The sequence below is a fragment of the Vulpes lagopus genome, chromosome 1 (genome assembly GCF_018345385.1).
Source record: "Vulpes lagopus strain Blue_001 chromosome 1, ASM1834538v1, whole genome shotgun sequence".
NCBI classification, from domain to species: Eukaryota; Metazoa; Chordata; class Mammalia; order Carnivora; family Canidae; genus Vulpes; species Vulpes lagopus.
In genome coordinates this window covers 185,368,618-185,388,974 of record NC_054824.1, presented here as the reverse complement: position 1 = coordinate 185,388,974, position 20,357 = coordinate 185,368,618, and the positions used below count along the sequence as shown (strand labels likewise).

The 20,357-nt window shown below is 69.2% G+C and overlaps 1 protein-coding gene across 3 annotated transcripts in view; it reads left to right on the top strand.

Moving 5' to 3' along the window:
• The window catches only part of SYT2 (synaptotagmin 2), a 78,299-nt gene that overhangs the window by 35,627 nt on the left and 22,315 nt on the right, over nucleotides 1–20,357 (top strand). The window contains exon 1 of one of the 3 annotated variants that reach the window (XM_041725729.1): nucleotides 14,991–15,012. The exons of 1 other annotated variant lie outside the window; for it this stretch is intronic. The gene's annotated coding sequence lies outside the window, so the exon portion shown is untranslated. Of the gene's footprint in view, nucleotides 1–14,990; nucleotides 15,013–16,250; nucleotides 16,357–20,357 lie in introns of those variants that run through there. One more of the 3 variants, XM_041725710.1, reaches the window with a different exon arrangement.

Sequence of the window (20,357 nt, the reverse complement as noted above, 5' to 3'; positions counted from 1 at the left end):
TTAAAATTTGCCCAGAAAAGGGGCACCTTCGGTTAAGCCTCAGGTCAGGATCGCAGGGTCCCGGGATCGAGCCCCAGGCCGGAGGAGCCTGCTTCCCCCTCGCCCTGCCCCTCTCCCCTCTCCCCTCTCCCCTCCCCACCCCACACGTGCGCTCTCTCACATAAATAAATAAAATCTTTTAAAACATAAAATACTCCAGAAAAAAAAAAAAAGAACGTGTGGAGGATCCTGGGTAGAACAAGATGCCACATGTTCATAAATGTGGAGGTCGGGTGACGAGCGCGTGAGGCGTATTACGTTCTTCCTCCTACTTCTGTGTAAGTTTGAAAATGTCCAGAAATAAGTCTTTTTAAAAAGCTGTGCTGAAGGGTTGGCAGCGGAGAAGACTTAGGGACGCTGCGGTCCGCGAGCAGGTGCAGGGAGCTCCGGAGGCACCGCGGGTGGGACGCAGACCCGAGGGGAGCCGGGCCGCTGGGCGTCGGGAGCCCCGATGCTGCCGAGGGTGGGGACCCGCCGCCCTTGGTTGGCTCCTTGCCCCCCAGCCCCCCGGCCCAGGCCAGTGCAGGGAAGAGGCCCCCGAGGCTGCCGGGACCGGGCACCCGGCGCCTCCCAAGCACAGGAGGCGTCGCTGCCATGTAACGCCCCGAAATACCATTTCCATTACAGGGAAAAGTGAAAGGAGCAAATGAAGCCAGGACAGGTCGAATAATCCGGGCCAGTTGGTCCAGGTGACTCTGGGCCACGGTGTAGCCAAGGTTCAGGGTCACGTGTGCTGGGGCTTCTCTCCTCCGAGCAGGAGCGAGCGCCTGTGTCTCTCCAGCCGTGTCTCCGCCGCCCCGTGCGGGCCGGGCCCCGGGCCAGCCGCCCGTGTAGACCGTGCGCACCTCCTGGCGACCTCCCAGGGTGGGTGTCACTAATCCTCGCCTAGAGATGATGCTCCCGAGGCTCAGACACGTCGCCGGGCTCTCCCAGGGCCACCCGGACGGTAAATGGCGGGACTAACCCTGGAACCAAGCTTTGCGTGATGCCAAAGCCTGTCCCTGCAGTCGCCGTGCCGAGGGTCCCCCCAGCGAGCCCGGCACACCGGCCCGGAGGAGTTGGGGGCACACGCAGTCGGCTCAGACACGACGGCCGCCCCCAGCCCCTCGGCTTCACCCACCCGCGTCGCCCGTGACGCGGAGCGGCCCAGCGCCTGTCTCTGAGGGGGGGAAGGGCGGCGCTTGGCCCCGCTCGCATCCTGCGGAGGAGCCGCCGGCCCCAGCGTGAGGCCCCAAGTGTGAGCCCCCGGCGTGTCCGTCCTCGGGGTCAGCCTGAAGCCCACTGCTAGTTACAGGGTTGCGGTCCCCGGGCGGCCCTCCCGCGGACGCGCTCGGGACGTGCGGCCCCTGCGTCCCTAGGAAGCCACCAGGCCGCAGGGGAGGAGAAGGCACGGGACCTGGCGGTCCGGGGTCCCAGCCCCACCGCCCACGTTGCACACAAGCCTCTTGCCACGTCCTGGCCTTTGCCTAGGATGTGACCTCTGCCCCGATGGCCTTCCCGTCCCTCCCAAGGTCCGCACAGGAGCCCCGGCGGCTCCTCTGTTCCCACCGCGGGGACCGGCGTGCTCGCTCTCTGGTGCTGTGTGACACGTGTGGCCCACCCGGAGTGTGACCCCTTAAGGTCATGGACCTTGGTCCCTGGTCCCTGATGGACCCCAGTCATCCGTGTGGGTCCCATGATGAGCAGCGCCTTGTACCCAACAGATCCTCCAGGTCCTTGACAGGTGGAGACGTGGATGAATGTGTGACCCACTCCGAGCCCCCGAAGGCCCCACTCGGGGCCTGTTACCCCGTCTGCAGGGCTCGGGCCCGGTGAATCCCGAAGGCCCTCCGTGCCTGCTGAGCAGCGGGCGGGGCGTGGGAGTGGGCCGGCGCCTGCAGCCTGTTCTCTCTGAACACCTGCCCTGTGGAGCGGGGACCGGCGCTGGCACCCGGTGACGATGTGGGAGACGCGAGACGCACCGAGGCCAGAGGCCGAGCGCCCCTGCCAGGCGGCTCGAGGTGGCCGAGGGGCGCAGCGTGGTGGCAGGGGATGCTCTCGATGGCCTGACGCGGGGCTTGGGGGGATCGGCCCGGCCTCACATGTAATTATGAGGCGGGGGTCACAGAGGGGGCCAGGCCGGGAGCGGGAGGAAGAAATGTCCTCTGTGGGGCAGTGACGACGAGCGAGCTGGGGGGGCGCAGCCACGTGTGCCTTCCAGATGGCTGCTCTGCAGCGGCGGGGCTGGCAGGTGCCCCCGCCAGGTTGCTCCGCCTTGGCTGGGCGCTCAGGGCCCCAGGGCCTCTCTCCCTTGGCCTTGGCTGACGAGGAGGACCCGTCCTATGTCAGGACCTGTCCTATGTCGCTGTGGCACCAGCGCGTGCCTGGGGGCGGGGGGTAGGCGCTCCGGGGTCCTCGGCCCGAGGGACGGAGGCAGCGAGTCAGCACACGAACGGCGTGGTGGCGAGGGCCGGTGGTCTGTGTCGCTCACGCCCCCCAGCACCTACAGGTGCCTGGAACCGAGTGGTGCTCCGTGGGGGTCTCCTGCGTGAGGAGCCGCCCAAGAACCGTGGGCACCCACGCAGGAAGGACAAAGCCCGGGAGAGACCTCGCTGCCGGGGGTGGGGGGTGCCGGGGTCCCCGCCGCCAGCAGCCCAGGGGCCTGGGTCCCGGCACCGTGTGTCCCGTCCTCCACGGCAGCGCCTCTCGGAATGAGGCCCACGGACCACGCGACGGAACCCGCTGCTGCGGGCCTGTGGGGTCGGGCCTGGGACTCACTGTCTGGAAGCTTCCGGGGGGCCTTGATGTACATGAAGGCTCCTTGGGGCGCCTGGGTGCTCGGCCAGTCCAGCGCCCGCCTCTTGATCTCGGCTCAGGTCAGGGTCTCAGGGTCGTGAGACGCAGCCTGCGTGGGGCTCCACGCCCAGCGGAGTCTGCTGGAGACTCTCCTCCCCCCTCTGCACCTGCTTGGCCCCCCCCGCCCTGGCATCTGCGCACCTTTGGTTAGGCTCCTGGGGTGTGACTCCCCGCCTTGCTCCCCCCCACCCTGGGGTGGTGGGAGTACAACCAACTGCCGTGGGTCCCGCGGCGTCTCGGTACTTTGTCCCGGAAGTTCGGGGCAGCCCCTTAGGGCCACGGCGAGGACAGAGGAGGAAGGAGCCCTCCCCCTGCCTGGGGACACAGCAAGAAGGGGCAGCCACCGCGCGTGGGGTTCCCTCTGCTGTCCTGCGGGCTGTTTCCGGCGGTTCCCCCTTCCCTCACCGTGCTTGGGTGGAGCCCCCGCCCTGACCCCCCTTCCATCTACGGCCCGTGCTTTCATGGGAACACGCGTGGGGGGTCATTTAAAGACCCGCAGCCACTGCAGCCTGGAGCCCCTCCTGCGGGGCCAGGGGTCCTGGCGGCGGGACAGTCCCCGCGGCAGCAGCTCTGACCCTCCCGGCCCCGCGCCCCCGCCCCTCGCCACACTCGCAGTCGTGGCTGTCACCTGCTCGGCAGATGGCAGACTGGACGCCTCCCCTGGGCTGAGCGCAGATGGCTCGGCCGTGTCCTGCTGCCCCCGGGCTAGGGCCATCTGTGCCCAGAGACACCCAGCGCCATGGAGAGGGGCCCACGGGCCCGCGTGTCCCCTCCAGGTTTGCAGAGAGAGCTCGGCCGGAGAGCCCCACGGGGCCCGCAGCTGCCAGCGGGCTCCCCGCGACCTCTGACCTCTTCAGGGCTGACGGCTGAGACCCGGCGGCCCCCCACGGTTCTTCATCAGCGCCACCTCCCCCCACCTCCTCCTGCCCGGGTCAGTGAGTGCCCCCCAGGGGGTGGAGCAGGCAGGGCCGGGTCTGCCCCTGTTCCCCTAGGCTCCCCCTGGGCCATTGACCTCATCACCTCTCTGACTGGGGGCGCAGAGCTGGGTTGGAAAGTTCCCTTAGGGGCGTCTGGGGGGCTCAGTCAGCTAAGCATCGTCCTGGGGCTCAGACCAGGATCCCGGAGTGTGGGGTGGAGAGCGGGAGCCGCCACTCCCCCGCCTGCCACTCCCCCTGCTTGGGCTCTCTTGCCCTCTCGCTCACCCTCTCCGTCAAGTAAATAAAATCCATAAAAAAGAAAGAAAAGTTCCTTTGAAATGAAGCCCGAGGAAGCCGACCCAGGAGCAGAGCGTGTGCAGGGCGTGTGCTGCGCGGGCGCAGGCGGCCACAGGCAGGGTCGGCGACTTGGCCCCGGGGAGACCTGAGCAGACGTGGTCGTTGATGCTCTAAAGGGGGGGGCGTTGTCCCCCCAACCCCAAAAATGCTCATTCAGAGAGAGAGAGAGAGAGAGAGACTGATTCTCTTGGAATCCGATGGCATCTGTGCCTTGGGACGGGGCCCGAGCCAGAGCCCCCGGGGTCAGGAAACTGAGACGCGCTTCCACTTGGGTGAGCATGTAAGTCCAGTCACCCCGTGTCCCGGCCTGGGGGCAGCTGGGCCGCGCCCCCTACCCCGGCCTCCCGGGTCCACCAGGAGCAGAGGGCGGGGGGCTGCGCGGCGGGGCCGAGACGCGGGGGCCGCCCCCGGAATTGGAGGGTTCACACACGCCCCGGCAACCTGGCCACCGCTTTCCGCAACCACTTGGCTGTACATTTCCCTGGGAAATGAGGACTTTTTGGAAAAAAACTACCAACAAAAAAAACCCTGCCACTGCATTGCAGTGCCTGTGCGAGCGGTGCAGGCTGCCCGGCGGCTGCTCGAGGCCCACACGGCGCCCGCCACCTGGCCCGGGCCAGCGGGGAGGCAGGTCCCCAGCCCCTGCCCCCGGCCCGAGGCCCAGGCGGGACCCCAGGGGCGCCCGGTGTCGCGCTCGGTCACTGCACCCTGGCACCTGCCCGTCCCCGCCCCGCCCAGTGTGAGGCCACCCCGCCGTGTTCTCCGCCTTCTCCAGCCCTCAGCAGCCCCCCACTGAGTGTCCCAGCTTGCCGCCTCCGCCATCAGAGCCGAGGGGACCCGAGAGACCCCCCAGCCCAGGCCCTTTACGTATCAGCAAGGGACTGAGGCCCAAGGTCACTCTGAGCCGAGGGCACAGCTGGTCTCGGGCGGGACGCAGAGAGGGTGGGAGGTGACTGGGCCACGCTGAGGGGACCACGTGACGGCCCCGGGGGGCTCCGTGACCGTGACCGACCCCCAGGTGGGCGCTCAAGGCAGCCAAGGAGGAGGGCAGACCCGACACGGTGGGGGGGCGGGCGCAGGGTCAGTGCCGCCTGCCAGCCCCCGGGGCCCTCCTCCACCCCCCGGAACCCTGTCCCCACTGCCGGCTCCCACCCGTCTCCAGAGCTTGTCGGGTACAATGAGGGGCTCCCGGGGCCTCCTCCGCGTCTGGACCAGGGCGCCGGCCTCAGGGCGAGGGCAAGGCCGGGCGCAGGGACACCGCCCGTGCACCCCAAGGCCAGCAGCCTTCTCCTGCTCGCCGAGCTGTCCACCCCGTCCTCCCGGGGAGCCGGGCCCCCGTCTGCCTGGGAGGGGCGGCCTCCGGGTGGGCGAGGGGGCCTCCCCGGGTCTCCCCGGGGCGCTGCGGGGGCTCCTCCGCTGGGCAGTGCCGGCCGGAAACCTCGATCGGGGCCGGGTCCACGTCCCGGCATCCCCACGTGAGATCGTAAATTATGTGAGCACCTGCCTCTGGACTCAATCGGGAGCAGCGTGTAAATGGTCACGGGAAGTCCCTGCCGACTGCCCAGGGGTCCGCGCACACCCCGAGTCCCCCCGGTTTGCCTGGAGCCGGTCAGCAGCAAGGCTCGGCCCGGGCTGCCGCGGCTGGGCCCGCCTCCCTGACGGGGACGAGTGTGCCTGCGTGTCTGCGCCGCCTGCACGCGCGTGTGCCCCCGAGTCCCGGCCCGGAGCCCAGGAAGCCCCGCTCCTCGGCTCAGCGCGGCCCCTCGGCCCGGGAAGGCTGGGTCCTGCGCGTGGGGGGGGCACGGGGCCGGCGGGCGGCCTGGGCCCTCCGTAGGCAAACCTGTCCCTTCCCGCCGCGCGTGCGGGCCCAGCCCCGGCCTCCTGGCCCGACTCCCCGCCGCAGCCCCGCTGCTGCCCCACCGGGAGGGCGCACCCTCGGGCCCAGTGCGTCCTCCCCCCCCCAGGCCCCATCCGCACGCAGGCACAGCCCCACACCCTGTCCTGGCCGCCGCGCTCAGGGCCGCCCAGGTCCTCGGGCTCGAACCCACCCCCCCGGGGCCACGACCCGACACGTGGGAGCAGGAAGGCCCTGGCAGGCCGGTCCTGGGAACGCGGCCCAGCTCGGGGAGCCCGGCGCCCCAGTCGGAGAAGCAGGGGTGCGCGCCCTCACCTCTGGGCCCCACGCTGTGCTCGGGGAGGGTCTGAGGCTGCAGGCGGAGGAGCCGGGCAGCTCCTTGGCTCGGGAAGGGGGCACCAATGACCCGCTGGACGGGGTCGGGGCCTCACAGCTCCTGGGGCTCCTGACTGTTCCACAGGACCCGCATCTCCCCACCTGCGGCGACAACTGCACCCGTCCCTAGGGAGCCTTCGACCTTCCGCTCGAGGGCTGCTTCCTCCAGGAAGCCGTCCATGATCTCCCCAGTCTGTCCGTGGGAGCCGCCCCGTCCGCGCCCCTCCACGGTGCTGACCGGAGCACAGACCTGACGTATGGTGTGTGTTTGCCGCCGCATGATTGTCCCCAAGGACGGTCCCCGTGTCCCCGTGAGGCACGGCCTTGTCTGCTCTTGCTCACCGTTGGCTCCTCGACGCCACGACCAGTGTGTGATGCATGAGGTGGCAGCACTGACACGAAGCCGTTGAGTGGGTGGGGTGGGTGGGACGCGGCTGGGCCTGGGGCTGGTCCCGCGGGAAACGGGCTTGGCCTGCGTACGGGGCGGGGGGGGGGGCATGGGCTCTGCCCCCGATGCGCCCCCGGGGGGTGCAGGCAGCGGAGGGGCCTCCTGGGGCGCGAGCTCTAGGTCACGTGACTGGAAGGAAGCATTAATCCTCGGAACCATTAGTTAATTAGCTCGTCCGTTTAGGCAGCAGCTCCAGCGACGGGCCTGGAGAGCGTTTGGGAAACACACTCAGTTATTTGCACCAGTGTCACCCTGATTCCCCGTAGCTCGGCTGTGGCTGGGCAGGGGGGACGCTTGACCACGCCGTTGATTTCCCCTGTTTGGGGCCTGGAGTGGGAGGGAGAGCGGGACCCCGGGGTGGGGAGAGCGGGACCCTGGGCGGGGGGAGCTGGTGGAAAACCTGCTGCCAGGACACCGGAGCCCTGGGCCATCCATTCCCTCACGGACCTTCTGATGGAGACACAGGGCTTTCGGGGCTTTGAGGGGTCACCCCAGAGGGAACAGCTTAGCCCCGTCCCACGGGGCAGACCCAGAACCCTGGTTCCCAGCCTCCTGGGCCAGGACCTGCTCCTCAGGAGCAGAGGAGACGTGTAGCTAATAACTGGCGGCCAAGAGGTGTGGTGACAGGGTCAGGGGACACGGCTCACCCTGAGCGCCCCCGAGGGGCCCCCACCTCCATCCGGGACCCTAGCACCCAGTGTCTGTTTTCCACCTGGAAACGGGGCCTGAAGGTCCCCGCACTCCCTGCTCCAGTCTGTGGGGACGGTTGTGGGGGCGAAGCTTCGGGTGTTTCTCCGACGCCCGTGAGGGTCCGTCGTCCAGGCTGGGCAGGCACCTGCCGCGCTGGATGGAGCCCGGGCCCCGCTGGACGGAACTGCGGGGACGAGCCCCGGGCGCCCCGAGGCCCAGTTTATAGTCGAAGCGGCCGGAGAAGGGCCTGGAGGCACGTAGTGTAGGATCAACCCTGCACCGTGAGGGCCCGTCAGGGAGGCCTGGGCCACAAGGGAAGGGATGGTCCTGGGTGGAGGGGGTCGAGGCCTGATGCCGGGTGCTCGGGTGCTCGGGTGCTCGGGTAACCACGTGGGGAGGGTGCGGGCGGCCGCTCTGCTGGCTCGAGGAGTCAGCGCCGGGCGCGGAGCAGGGGAGCTGGACTCATCAGACCCAGCCAGTTTGGGGGGGCCTGAGGGCCAGGGGCCAGCCCTCGGGGGGTCGACGGCAGGGGGCAGCCCTTTGGCTGCTGCGGCAGTAGGTGCTGCCCAGGGCTATGGGTTAAGGTCACGGCCTGAGAGGCCCCGCCCATGTGTAGCGTTGGGGACACTCTCCCCCTGGGGGCGGGTTGCCTTGGCTGCGAGCTGGGGCCCCAGGCCAGGCTGCCCTAGGAGGGAATCCCAGACGCCAAGGGAGTTGGAGTGACAGGCATGGAAGGGCAGCCCCGCTCGGGCACCGGGCTCCACCTGCGTGGCCCTGGGTGACCCGGATCGGAGCTCAGGGTGTAGGTCCTTCGGGGACCACGTGTGCTCGCTCGGAGGCAGGGGAGGTGCTGGGCCTGAAGACCCTGGTGGGGTCCCTTCTCACCCCCGGCGGCGGCCACGGCCACGCAGAGGAGGGCGGATGCCCGGGCCCCCAGGCTGACGGAGTCTGGGTCGAGGGGGGCGGATGGGGGCTCTGGCCATCTGCTTAAGCCCCGGTGACTGGTGGGCGGGACCGAGGGGCACGGGGTGGTCAGGGACCCAGGGGCACCCGGTGGGTGGGGACATTGAGGGGCACCGGGCGGGCGGGGACCCAGGGTCCCCCCACTGCAGCACGTGGCCTCCCAGCGGCCCCAGGCCTCCATCGCAGGTGTCGGAGACACGGAAAGGGGCGAGGAGCGGTGTGGACCGTGTCCTGCAGGAGGGCAGGGGCCTCGGTCGTGGAGGGCGCGGAGGGGTCTGGGGGAGCCCCGGGGAAGGGCGAAGATGGAGGCGGAGCCCCAGCACTGGCTTCGCCCCCCCCCCCCCACAGCCCTTGGCCGGTGCCCCCTCCCCGCAGGCCGTGTCCAGAGCCTGCAGAGCCATCGGGCCGCCCACCCGCCGAGGAGTGGGGCGGTCTCGCTGCAGGGCGGCCCTTCCCGCGCCGAGGAAGCAGCTCCCCGAGATCCTTGTGCCACGTGTGGCTTGTTTAGAAATGTGCCTCGACTTTCAAGTTCTGTAAAATGGGCAGGATGGCATCGGAGCAGAGACTAGACGCGACCAGCGCTAACTAGGGATAGCAGGGGCTGCGGGGTGGGGGAGGCCTGCGCCCCGAGCCCCCAGCGGGGTCGGGGGTTGGTGGCCGCCTGCTGGGTCATCGGCGTCCGCAGAGCTCGCTTTCCTCTGGTGTAGGGATCGGTGGGCTCGGAGGGCCGAGTCCCGTGTCAGCCTCCCTGCTGAACACCGGGCCCACGTCTCTACTGTCTGCTGGATGCCTCCTTCCGCATCTGGCACCGGTTCCCCAACGGGCACCCTGCTCGAGCCCCACAGCGCCCACCTGCCCTCTGTGCCCCCCTTGGGGGACCGCCTCTGTCCTTGAGGCCTTGGCCTTCCTAGGAGGCACTGAGACCCCGGCCGGCCCGGCCCCTGCCCCAGCCTGCCCTCGGGGTCCCTCCACCTCCCTGCCATGCTCCCCAGGGGCAGGTGGGGTCAGCTCAGTCCCCGGGCAGGGCCGCAGAGCTCACCTGGGGACTGACGGCCACCTGCAGGCCTCGGGGGCACCCCCACTGCGGGGGTTAAAGCAGGTGGTTCCTTAGTAGCCCGCGGGCCGGCCTGGGGGTCCCACTGCCCCTCCCGCTCCACCCACCCCGGGGGTCCCTCTGTCCTTCCGGCTCCACCCACCCCAGGGGTCTCCCTGCCCCTCCAGCACCCCCACACCCCTGGGGTCCCGCTGCCTTTCTGGCTCCCCCCCCACCCTGGGGGTCCTGCTGCCCCTCTGGCTCCCCCCCCGGGGGTCCCGCTGCCCCTCCGGCACCCCAGCTGCTGCCCGCCCTGCAGCCAACACGCCCAGTGCATTCCTGCCTCCACACAGTACCCCCCACGGGAGCACCACCTCCTTTCCCTTGGGATCCAGTCCCGGGCGCCCTTGGGGGCTCAGATGACGTGTCCCCTGGGCGATCGTCATGCCTGCGTGGCCCCCCCCGGGAGGCCCCGGCCCTGCTTCCAGAGCTCGGCGTGCGCTGGCCTGGGCCTCGACTCCCTCGCTCGTCCTGTGCTCCCGGGCTGCTCCTCGTCAGACCCTGGCCGCAGTCCTGCCCCGGCGCCCTGTACCCTGGGGCCCAGCGCGGGGGCAGCACGTGTACCCAGCAGGTGCTTGACGGGAGGGTCCCGACTGGGCTCCCTCTCTGTCCCCCGAGGACCCACTGGACCAAAGTCGCACTGGGAGGAACGTACACACGTGCTGTGTCCTTACGGACGTGCTCTGACCGGTGGGCGGTGGCAGGTGTCGCCTTGTGTGAACACAGGGCCCTTCGGTGATGGTCTTGGGCCCTGCTCCCCTGCTCCCCTGCTCCCCCGCGGCCGGCTGACCCAGAGGCAGGAGGCCCCGCCCGCCGCAGTTGTGGGGCTTGATTGCGTCGGCTCCTCGAATTCTTTGGGAACATCCCCCGACCTGAACCCCTGTGCCCTTCAGGACCCTCCGCCAAACGTCCGTCCTTAGGTGGGCTCGCGTCCGGCCCGAGACTAGAGAGCCCGGGGCTCCCTCGTCACGTCCAGGAGCAGGGGACGTGGACACGGCTCGTTGTCTTGTGCCAGGAGGGCTGCGGCTGAGTTTAGAGCCTGAGAACCTGGACTTAGCTGTGTGGTCGTGGGCGAGTCACATCAAGCCCCGGAGGTGGACGACGTCAGGGCCCCTCCGCCCAGCGCCTGCCGCCTGCCGCCCGCCCTGCCCAGCTGTTGCTTAGGAGCGAGGACACTTGCTGTTTGTGCGGCAGAGGGGATCGGGTGTGGCCTCACGCAGAGGATCAGAATGCACGTCCTGCGTCTCTCCCTGCCGGGCTGCGCGGCCCTGGGCGAGTTATTTCTCCCCCGTCTACCTCCGTTTTCCTGCCTGTAAACTGGGGATGAGAATGATCCTCGTTCCTAAGGGTGTTGCGTGAAATCCATTCATGCTGAGGGCTGCAAACACGGCCGGGCCTGGGGCGCCTGGGTGCTCGGTGGGTGCGCCTCTGCCTTCAGCTCAGGTCACGGTCCTGGGGTCCTGGGATCGAGCCCCGCGTGGGCGCCCTGCTCAGCGGGAGCCTGCCTCTCCCTGTCCCTCTGCCGCTCCCCCTGCTCATGCTCTCTCTCTCTCTCTAATAAGTAAAATCTTAAAGAAAACCCCGTGGGGCGGTGCCTGGCACACGGTGCCCCACGTGTACTTCCCGTCGCCGGCCGTCGGGGTCATGGGCGCGTCCGCACCTGCCCTGCGTCAGCTCCGCACACCCACCTGCTCCGGCGGGGAGGCCGTGCGTGCGGTGACACGGGTCCGGCTGCCACTCGCCCCCCGGGCCGCATCTCAGCTTGTCGCACACCTCTGCCCTGCGGCCCCGCTGCCCATCCCGTGCCCCCGCCGACGTGCCTGGGCCCAGGCTTTCCACCTTCCCGTCCGCAGCTCCACAGGCTCTGGAGAAAGGGAGAGTGAGACCAGTGTCCCCCGCGCTCACTCGAGGGGCAGGGCGGCCTGAGCGGGCTGGAGGGTTAGAGCCCCGGCTCTGGAGAGCCCCTCGGCCACCCTGCTCTTTGTCCGGACCGCGGGGTCCGGCACGGTCGGGGCCAGCCGCGCTAGCCGACCTGGGGTCTCTCCTCTGCCCCCAGCCCTGTTGCGCGGTCTGGCTCATCTCGCCACCTGTATTCCTTTTTAAAGATTTTATTTATTTGACAGAGAGGGAGAGCAAGCGAGTGAGTGTGTGTGCACAGCAGGAGGGGGGCAGAGGCAGGGGGAGAGGCAGGCTCTGTGCGGGGCAGGGAGCCCCATGCGGGGCTGATCCTAGCACCTCAGACTCATGAGCTTGGCAAAGGCAGACGCCCAACCAGCTGAGCCACCCAGGCGCCCTCGGACCCTGTATTCCTCCTTCTTGACTATTTATCGGAAACGTCTATTTGAAGTCGGCCAGCTACGTCTCCAAGGGCCGGGAGCCCATCGTAGGCAGGGTGCGCTCTGGGCCCCACGTAAACCAGTGGACGCAAATAAATACTCCACGGGAGGGGCGTCAACACACTCCCCAGGCTCACCGCATGCGTGTGGTTCTGAGCCGTGGCCCATCCCGGACTGGTCGCCCCCACGACCACTAAACGCTGCACAGAGCGTGCAGCGAGGAGACAGGAGCTGTTTTTGTTTCCTCATCTGCAAGATGAGAAATAACATACAAATAATAGCTGACGTTCGCTGAGTCCTCAGTGTGTCCCAGGCATTTTTCTAAGTTTCTCCCATGTATTTCTCATGCAATCTTCAAATGATTGTGTGAGATAGAGACCTTTTTTTTTTAAAGATTTTATTTATTTATTCCTGAGAGACCCAGAGAGAGAGGCAGAGACACAGGCAGAGGAAGAAGCAGGCTCCATGCAGGGAGCCTGACGGGGGACTCGATCCCGGGACCCCAGGGTCACACCCTGAGCCACCCAGGTGCCAGGCACAGAGAGGTTGAGAAAGTTGCCCAAGGCCCTACGGCTGCGCCTGTTTTTGCGCAGCCGAGTTTCCACCCTGTCGCCCAGGACTGCTCTGAAGACCCCAAGTCTTGCGGCCGCTGACGAACAGCAGAGACCCCGCTCGGATTGCTCAGTGAAGCTGGGGCGCAGGGGACGGGGAGGAGGAGCGGGGCTCCGCCCGCACTGGTGCTGGTCTTGGTGGTGGCTGCAGGATTTAGAGGCTCTTTGCAGAAATCCAATTGCATTTCTGGAAGGGAAGGCCTGCGAGCCCTTACTCTGCCTGGACAGGCCTGAAGGGGGGCAGCTCGGTCAAGGCGAAGAGCTGGGCTGGTTTCCGAGCCTCTTCTTTCTCCCTCTCGCGTCAGCCCAGGCTGGGGCAGTGGGGTGGGGGCTCTCAGCAGGGCTGCCCTCGCCGCTCCCCGGGGACCAGGCTGGAGCAGGGTGCCGTGGCCCTCAGGGTGGGCCAGGCGCTCGCACAGAAGGGACTAGAAGGGAGGCCGCGGGAACAGCAACAGGAAGGCGCCCGGGAGGCCGCGAGTCCTGTTCAGGACGCGCTCCCCATCCGCCCTCCAGGCTCGGGCCCAGGGAGCATATGGCCCGGAGCCTGACCCCGCAGGGCTGGACTGCGGCCCAGAGCCCGGGCATGGGGTTCCTGTGCATCTCCTGGGGGGGGGGGACGGAGCCGCTGGTACAGGTACAGACCGAAGGGGGCTCCCCTCCGCCCCCAGGCCCGCCACCCGCCACCAGCCCCCGGAAGCCACCACAGGCTCCGAGCGAGGATCCGAGGGGCTGAGAGGCCCCGGTGTTGCGGGGAGGAGCCAGCGCCCCTGCCATCACCCGCTTGGCACCCCAGGGAGAGGCCGGAGCACACGGATATGGCCATCCGCCCCCCTTCAGCCCTCGTCCCTCTTGTATTCCTTCAGAGCCTTTAACACGGGAAGGCCAGGAACGGCACCGGGTTGGTCCCTCCATTCCTTGCCCCCCAGTTCTTTCCAGGACCCTATTTTGTAATTAAAATCCCCAGGCTGCAGATGAGGAAGCTGAGGCCCAGAGAAGCCCTGGAATCTGCCCAAGGTCACACGGCCCAGTACACAGGTGGCAGTGCCAGGGCCCGAGGACCCGAGCCTCAGAACCATTACGGTGTACTGGGCTCGGGCTCTGCGGCGGCCAGGGCCAGCCAGGGCGGCAGGGGTCCTTCCCCTCCTGGAGCTCCCGGCCCAGGCAGGGGGTCGCCTCCAACAGGGAGCGGCAAGGGTGACCAGTGCTACAGACGAGAAGCACAGGGGACCCGAGAGTGGCAGGGCGGGGGCTCCGTGGCAGGGGAGAGCACGGCTCCTCAGGACCTTCAGGGCAGCTGGGCTCAGAGGCTGAGGGGTGGAGGCGGGGTGGGGGTGGGGGTGTAACCGCCAGGAGCCCCCGGGGAGAGGCCCCAGCTGCAGCTGTGCAGGGGACGAGGGTCAGCATCTGAAGTCACAGGACCCGCCTCCCTGCCGTAACTCGGCACCAAGACCACACAGGTACCCGAGTGGGTCCCTTGGCCCCTGGGGGCTTCCTGTCCCTCAGGGGGTGAAGGAGTGTCCCTCCCTTGCTTCGCTGCTGGGGATTGCTGGCAAGGATCACGGCTGCTGCCCCCACCCCTCGCTGCGTGGGGGTCCCCTGGGGGCCTGGGGGCTCTGGGCAAACTGACGCTGGCTCTCCTCAAGGCAGCGTGATGCTCCCACGTCCCCATCCTGACCCAGCCCCGCCTGCGCGAGTGCCATGTGACCCCCCTGACCCTCTCAGTCCCACTGCCCCGGAGGGGAGAGGGCACCGCGCAGGAATCCTATACCCTAAACGCAGGTATTTCCCGAGGAGCAGACACGGTCCCATATAAATGCTATTTTCTGTGCTTAGACCCACGGGAACGGACCCCGGTATCTTTTCCTGGGTTTTGCCAGGAGGAGCAGGGATCATGTCGTCCGTCCCGGATCCAGGCGCACTGCAGTCCTCAGGGCTTCCCTCTCCGGGGCCAGCAGCAGCCGCAGGGTCGCAGGGCGGGGTCTCAGCATGTCCGGGTCTGGCCATAGCCGCCACCCGCTGAACTTTCAGCCCTTTCCTCCCTCCTGGCAGAAAAGCCTTGGGCAGCTCTCACGAGAGAAGCATCCCCCCCCCAAACAGAAGGGAGCAGCCAAGTGACATGACAGGGTCCCCGCAGCCCTGTGGTAGGGGTGTGCTGGCCGGGGCGGGGGCAGGGGATCCCCATGTCCTCCCGCAGAGCATCTGACCTTGAGGCTTTGGTGGTAGGTCCCCTGTCCCCCCTGGAGGGGGGGGGTCAGCAAAGCTGACTGCAGAGTCTCGGCATCTCTGTTGTCCCCTGCCCCCCTCACCCCTCCCCAGCACTGATGTGCCGGGTACATGGGTGACACACGCTCCCCCACGTGGCTTGCAGCCTGGAAATCCCCGAATCAGCTCTTTCTGCAGCCCCGGGCCGTGACAAGCGAGCTGCTGCTCTGAAGACAGGCTCCCGCCCGCCCGTGGCCGGTGTCGCAGTGTTGCAGTGGCCGGGCTGGGGTGGTGAGGATGCTGGGGGGCTGGCGGGGGACAGGGGATTTGCTGCAGCTCCCAGGGATTCCCAGGGATCTCCCACTTGGTGCAGATAAGCCCTGGGAGGCTCTGAGCAACGCCCCCCAACACATACACATAGAGCATTTTTTTTGGCGGGGGGGGGAGGATCTCCTCGGGTCAAACCCCAAACTTGGTTCTTAAGTCTGAGATGCAGCACAGGAGCAGGCCTGGGGGAAGCCGAGGGTGAAGGGGAGGGTGTGGGGATGAGGGCAGGGGTGGGGTGGGCTGGGAGCAGCCCAGATGGGACCAGTAGGTCCTGAGCTGGGGCCTGAGGTCAGGCCTCCCTGCACGTGCGTTGCCCGGTCCTCGGTCCTCCGTGGTGCTCTGGGTGCTCCGGAGGGTTGAGGGAGGGAGCTGACCTGTGGGCACTGGGGAGCCCGGGGGAGGGGGGGCGGGGTTCCTCCCTGGGAGCCAGGCCCAGGGCAGTGCACCCCTGCACCCGGCCTCCCCGGGCACCCACGGTGCCCCTCCCCCTCCGCCCTGGAGCCGGACCCGCCGCCCCCCTGGGCCTCTTGTCTCTGGCTCCGCGTCCCCCCAAGCACGTCGGTGCCCGCTCCCCGCCCTGCTCTGTCCCCGAGGCGCAGGGAGGCGCAGGGAGGCGCAGGGACCCTTCCGCCCCTCCCGCCCCTCCCGAGAGGCTCGCGGGGCTCCGGGGGCGCAGGGGTCCGGGGCTCCGGGGGCGCAGGGCCGGGGAGGGCTGGGGGGGCGCAGGGCCGGGGGCTCCAGGGGCGCAGGGCTGGGGGGGCGCAGGGCCGGAGGGCTCCGGGGGCGCAGGGGTCCGGGGCTCCGGGGGCGCAGGGCCGGGGAGGGCTGGGGGGGCGCAGGGCCGGGGGGCTCCGGGGGCGCAGGGGTCCGGGGCTCCGGGGGCGCAGGGCCGGGGAGGGCTGGGGGGGCGCCGGGCCGGGGGCTCCAGGGGCGCGGGGCTGGGGGGGCGCAGGGCCGGGGGGCTGCGGGGGTGCAGGGGTCCGGGGCTCCGGGGGCGCAGGGCCGGAGAAGGCTCCTCCGCAGGGGCCCGGGGGCTCCGCGGCTTCGGGGTCCCCCGGCCCGGGGTCCGGCGCGAGCAGGGGCGCGCGGGGGCGGGGTCCGCGGCGCGGGGGGGGGGGATCGCCCCGAGGGGCCCGCGGGGCGGAGCATCCGATGGGCGGGGGGAGCGGGCGCGGGAGCCGGAGCGGCACAGGCGGCACCGCAGAGCGCGGAGCGGAGCGGGGCGGGGCGCAGCCGGCGGGGGAGCCGCAGGGACCGGCGGCCGCGAGGTGCAGGGGGGACCTCGGCCCGGCCGCCCGCCTGGACGCGGTAAGAGCCCGCGGTCGGGGTCCCCGAGGGCCTGGGGCGCGGCCGGGACGCTCCGACTTTGGGGCGAAGCGCGCGCGGGACGGGGGGGGCGAGACCCACCGCGCCCAGGAACCCGCGCCCCGGAGCCCCGCAGCCCCCGCAGCCCCCGCAGCCCCGCAGCCCCCCCCCCGCCCCCCCTACCCCCCCCCCCCGGCGAACTTGGGCGGCGGGAGCGCTGCGGCGTCGGGGCGGGGGCGGGGCGGGGGCCGGAGCGCTCGGGCCGCTTGGAGGGACGGGGGGGGGGGGGGGGGGGCCCCGGGGTGCTGCGCCCTGGAGCCCGCGGCAGGGCCACGGCGCTGTCCCAGCCCAGCCCGGACGGGGCGGGGGCGGGGCGGGGGGCGGGGGCGGGCGCGCAGACCCCACCTGCGGCCGAGCTCGGTGCCCGGGGAGGGGCTGCAGCCTGGAGCCAGCCGAGCCTGAGGGCCCGGGGCGGCGGGGAAGCCTCCATCCTGGCCCAGCCCGTGACCTTGCACAACGGCGCTGCGCTCTGAACCTCAGTGTCCCCATCTGCGGAATGGGGCTCCGGAGCTTGCCTACAGGACGCCTCCCGCTTCGGACTCCCGCGGGCCTGGCGGGCAGGGGAGGGGAGGGGAGGGGAGGAGTGGGGGGGCGCAGCCTCGGGGAAACTGGCTCCCCAGCCCCCCAGAAAGTCGGCGGGCCCGGGGCCCCTCAGCCTGCTCCTGCACCGCCTCTCCACTAGTTTATCCGGCTCCAGTGCTCCTGTCCTCTGTCCCATCCTCTGTGCAGGGAGCAGAGCCTTCCAGGGGGAGACATTCCCAGTGACACGGGCGAGGGTGGGGGGGCCAAGGACCCCCAAGGTCATGCCGCTGGCCCCTGGCTCCAGGCAGGGCTGCATCCGCGTCAGACAAGGGTGGCCTGAAGGAGTCCTGCTTAGAGAGAGCGGCTCTCTGTGGGGAGAGCTCCCCACTGCAGGAGCCCCCGCAGCCCCGGGGTGCAGCCTCACGGCCCCCCAGGAGAGTCCCCTCACTCTTGCTCCCGCTCTGCTGAACCCTGGTTTTGTCTGCAGTTGAGACGGAACAGCAGCCTCTCACTGGGCCTCGGGGTGTTGCGGGGGAGAGTCCTGCTTTAGGACAGGAGGCCTGAGTTGAAGTCCAGGCTCTGCCTCCCGTTTGTGTGACCTTGCGTGACCTTGGGCCAGCCCCCCTCTGGCTCTCCTCACCTGCCCATCAAGAGGGTTGAACTAGATCCCTTCCAAGGGCCCTGCCAACCTCCCAGATCTGGGGCTGAAAGTCTGGACAGTGTCTGAGTAGCCGGCGGGGGCCTGGCTGGGTGACGGGGCAGGTGGTGTACACCCCCCAGCCCGTCTGCCCCGGGGCGGGAGACTGCAGACTGCAACCCTGTATGGGGGGGCCGCCTCCCGCCTTCCGGCCTTGCTCGCCCTGGAGTGAATCCTCGGGAGACCCTGGGCTCTGCGGGTTGTCGGCTGCGTGACCTTGAGCCAGATACGGTATTTTACATCTTTGAGCTTCAGTTCCTCAGTGGAAGTGAAACTAGTGGCGGTATTTTAGGGTGGTTGCGAGCGTTAAGCACGAACCACACGGAAGATGCTTCGTCCAGTGCCTCAGTGGTGCTGCTCGTCAGGCGGGCAAGAAGCCTGTGGGAGCCTGTGGGAGCCGGAGCCCGAGGGGCAGCGGGGAGCGGAGCGGGGCTGCTGGTGCCTCCCTGCCAGGGCCCTGGGATCTCCCCTGGGCTTCCAGCGCTTCCCTACGGAACAGAACGAACGGATGGAGCAGCAGTGCTGCCTCGCTGCCTCGCTGCCTCCCTCCCTCCCTCACCCCTCCCTCCCTCTCACGGTAGCATCATTCTGCAGCAGAAACTTGATGTGAAAGAAAAAAACCTGCTTGACTTTGCTGTGCCCTCACACTTGTTTGCCTCTAGCTCTCCCTTCCCCACTTTCTGCCACGCATCCGGCCCCTTCTGTGACGAGGACACATGGAGGCTCTAGTGCATTTCCTGAACCTTCCAGGAGTGAGCCAGCTGAGGCCCAGGGAGGGCCGAGCCTGGATCCCACGTCGGGGCTGGCGTGGCAGGCCTGGCAGAGGCACCGGCTCGGCCTCGGGGGACGCTCAGGGTCCTGACCCCAGAGCCAGGCGGGGTGGGGGTGCAGCGGTGGGCTGCGTGGGGGCGGCAGGGCCAGGACTTGGGGTCTCCCGACTGGCCACACCACCTTAGGCGAGTCCCACCCGCGGTCCTCATTTGCGAAGTGAGGGGCTGGTGTCCGTGAGCCAGAGGTGCCGGTGACCCCGTGGCTTCCGGGCCTGGCGGGCCCTGCCCTCGCCGCCCCTCGCCTTGGCGGCTGGAGGGGCTGGAGGCTTCTGGCTGAGGAGGGCACACGGGCCGCCGGCCTCCGCTCCACCTCAGCTGTGAGCAAGGGGGGTGAACAGGTTTGGGCAAGAGGCATCTCCACGCGTGTCAGGCGAGCGGAACCACTGCACGAGGCGCTGAGGGGCTGGGGGTTCGTGTCCTCCAGTGTCTGACTCTGACCATGGGCACACGGTGACTCGGGGGGGCTTCCCGGGATGCACGGCACGTCTGCACCCCAGATGGCACCGCGCCAGCCCCTGTGGGCCCACGTCTCAGGGTCTTTCCACCCCGCCGTTGAGCCCCAGGCAGGTGCCTTCCAGCTCCTGTAGGTCCGAGCACAAGGCCACAGGCCTCACTTGCTGCAGAAGGGACGTGGGTCGCCAATGGGAAGGCACCTCCGACGCCAGTGCTGAGGGCGTTCCCATGTTGCAGGTGACAGCACTGACATCCAGGACATGAAGGACGAGCAGTAGGTGGCCCAGCGTCCGAGGCCGTCGCCCTGGGCCGCAGCTCTTGCCACTGTGCCGCCTGTCGTGTCCTGCCTGTCGGGGTTGGCATGCTCGTGGCCTTGGGACAGCCACACTGTGCGGGAGTGAACGCAAATGTGCGTGAGAAAGGACGGGGGACAGAGACACAGAGCAGGGGACAGAGACACAGAGCAAGGGACAGAGACACAGAGCAGGGGACAGAGACACAGAGCAGAAGAAAGGCAGAAATGTCACTGCCCGGAGCATGGGATCCCTTCTGGGCTTTCTTCCTGATGCTCCCTCCCCCGTGCCCCGCCCTCGTGGTGGCCTGGTGGCCATCAGTCCTTGGGGGCGGGGGTGGGGGTGGGGTGGGTTGCAGTCCTGGAGCGGGGCTGGGAGGGCTGCGAGCTCTCCTAAAGGGGCCCCCCGGGTCTCCGGCCTTCACTGACCCTTGGCATCCGTGGCTGCCCCCCCCCATCCTTAGCACATTGTTCGAGCTGACGCCTCCGCCGGCTCTTGCAGAAAGGCGTCGCGGCAGATGGCCCATTGAGCGAGGCCCGCCGCCTCCTTATCTGGGCCCTGGCGCCCGGGAAAGATGCGGAACGTCCTTGGCAGGTCGACAGAGGCTCCGAATGGCTTTTTTCTCCCCTTTGCCTTTGTTTTGTTAGCCCCCTCCCATCCCGCTTCCGTGTTCTCCGCGCCCTGAAGTTGGGTCGGGGCTGGGGGGGCCGCCCGAGCCTTTCCTCGGCGGAAATGGATTTGGATGGATTTGGAGCCCACGGCCAGGGCTGCTTAGTGGCTTCCGCGATCGCGGCGCTGCCCGTGGAGCTTCCCCGCACCCCGACGACGGGCGCGTCTGGAAGGGGGGGGACTCGGGCCCTGGACCCGCCGCCCTTCCGGGATCTGCTGGGGCGCCTGGCCTCACCGGGTGGGTCCTCGAGCCCCCTCCCCACTCTGCCAGTGAGCTCGCTCCCTCACCTGCCCCTCACCTGCCCCCGAGAGGCCACGGTGAGGCTCCTGGAGGCCAGCGGTGCCGCCACCGCCACCCGGGCTGCACCTGTGGCCCTTGTGCCCCCCCCCCCCCACCGGGCCTGGCCCTGGCCCTGCTGCGGCTTGGGCTGAGAGGCTGGGCGAGGAGGAGGGGGGAGGAAGGGAGCCCCCCGGCCCCCA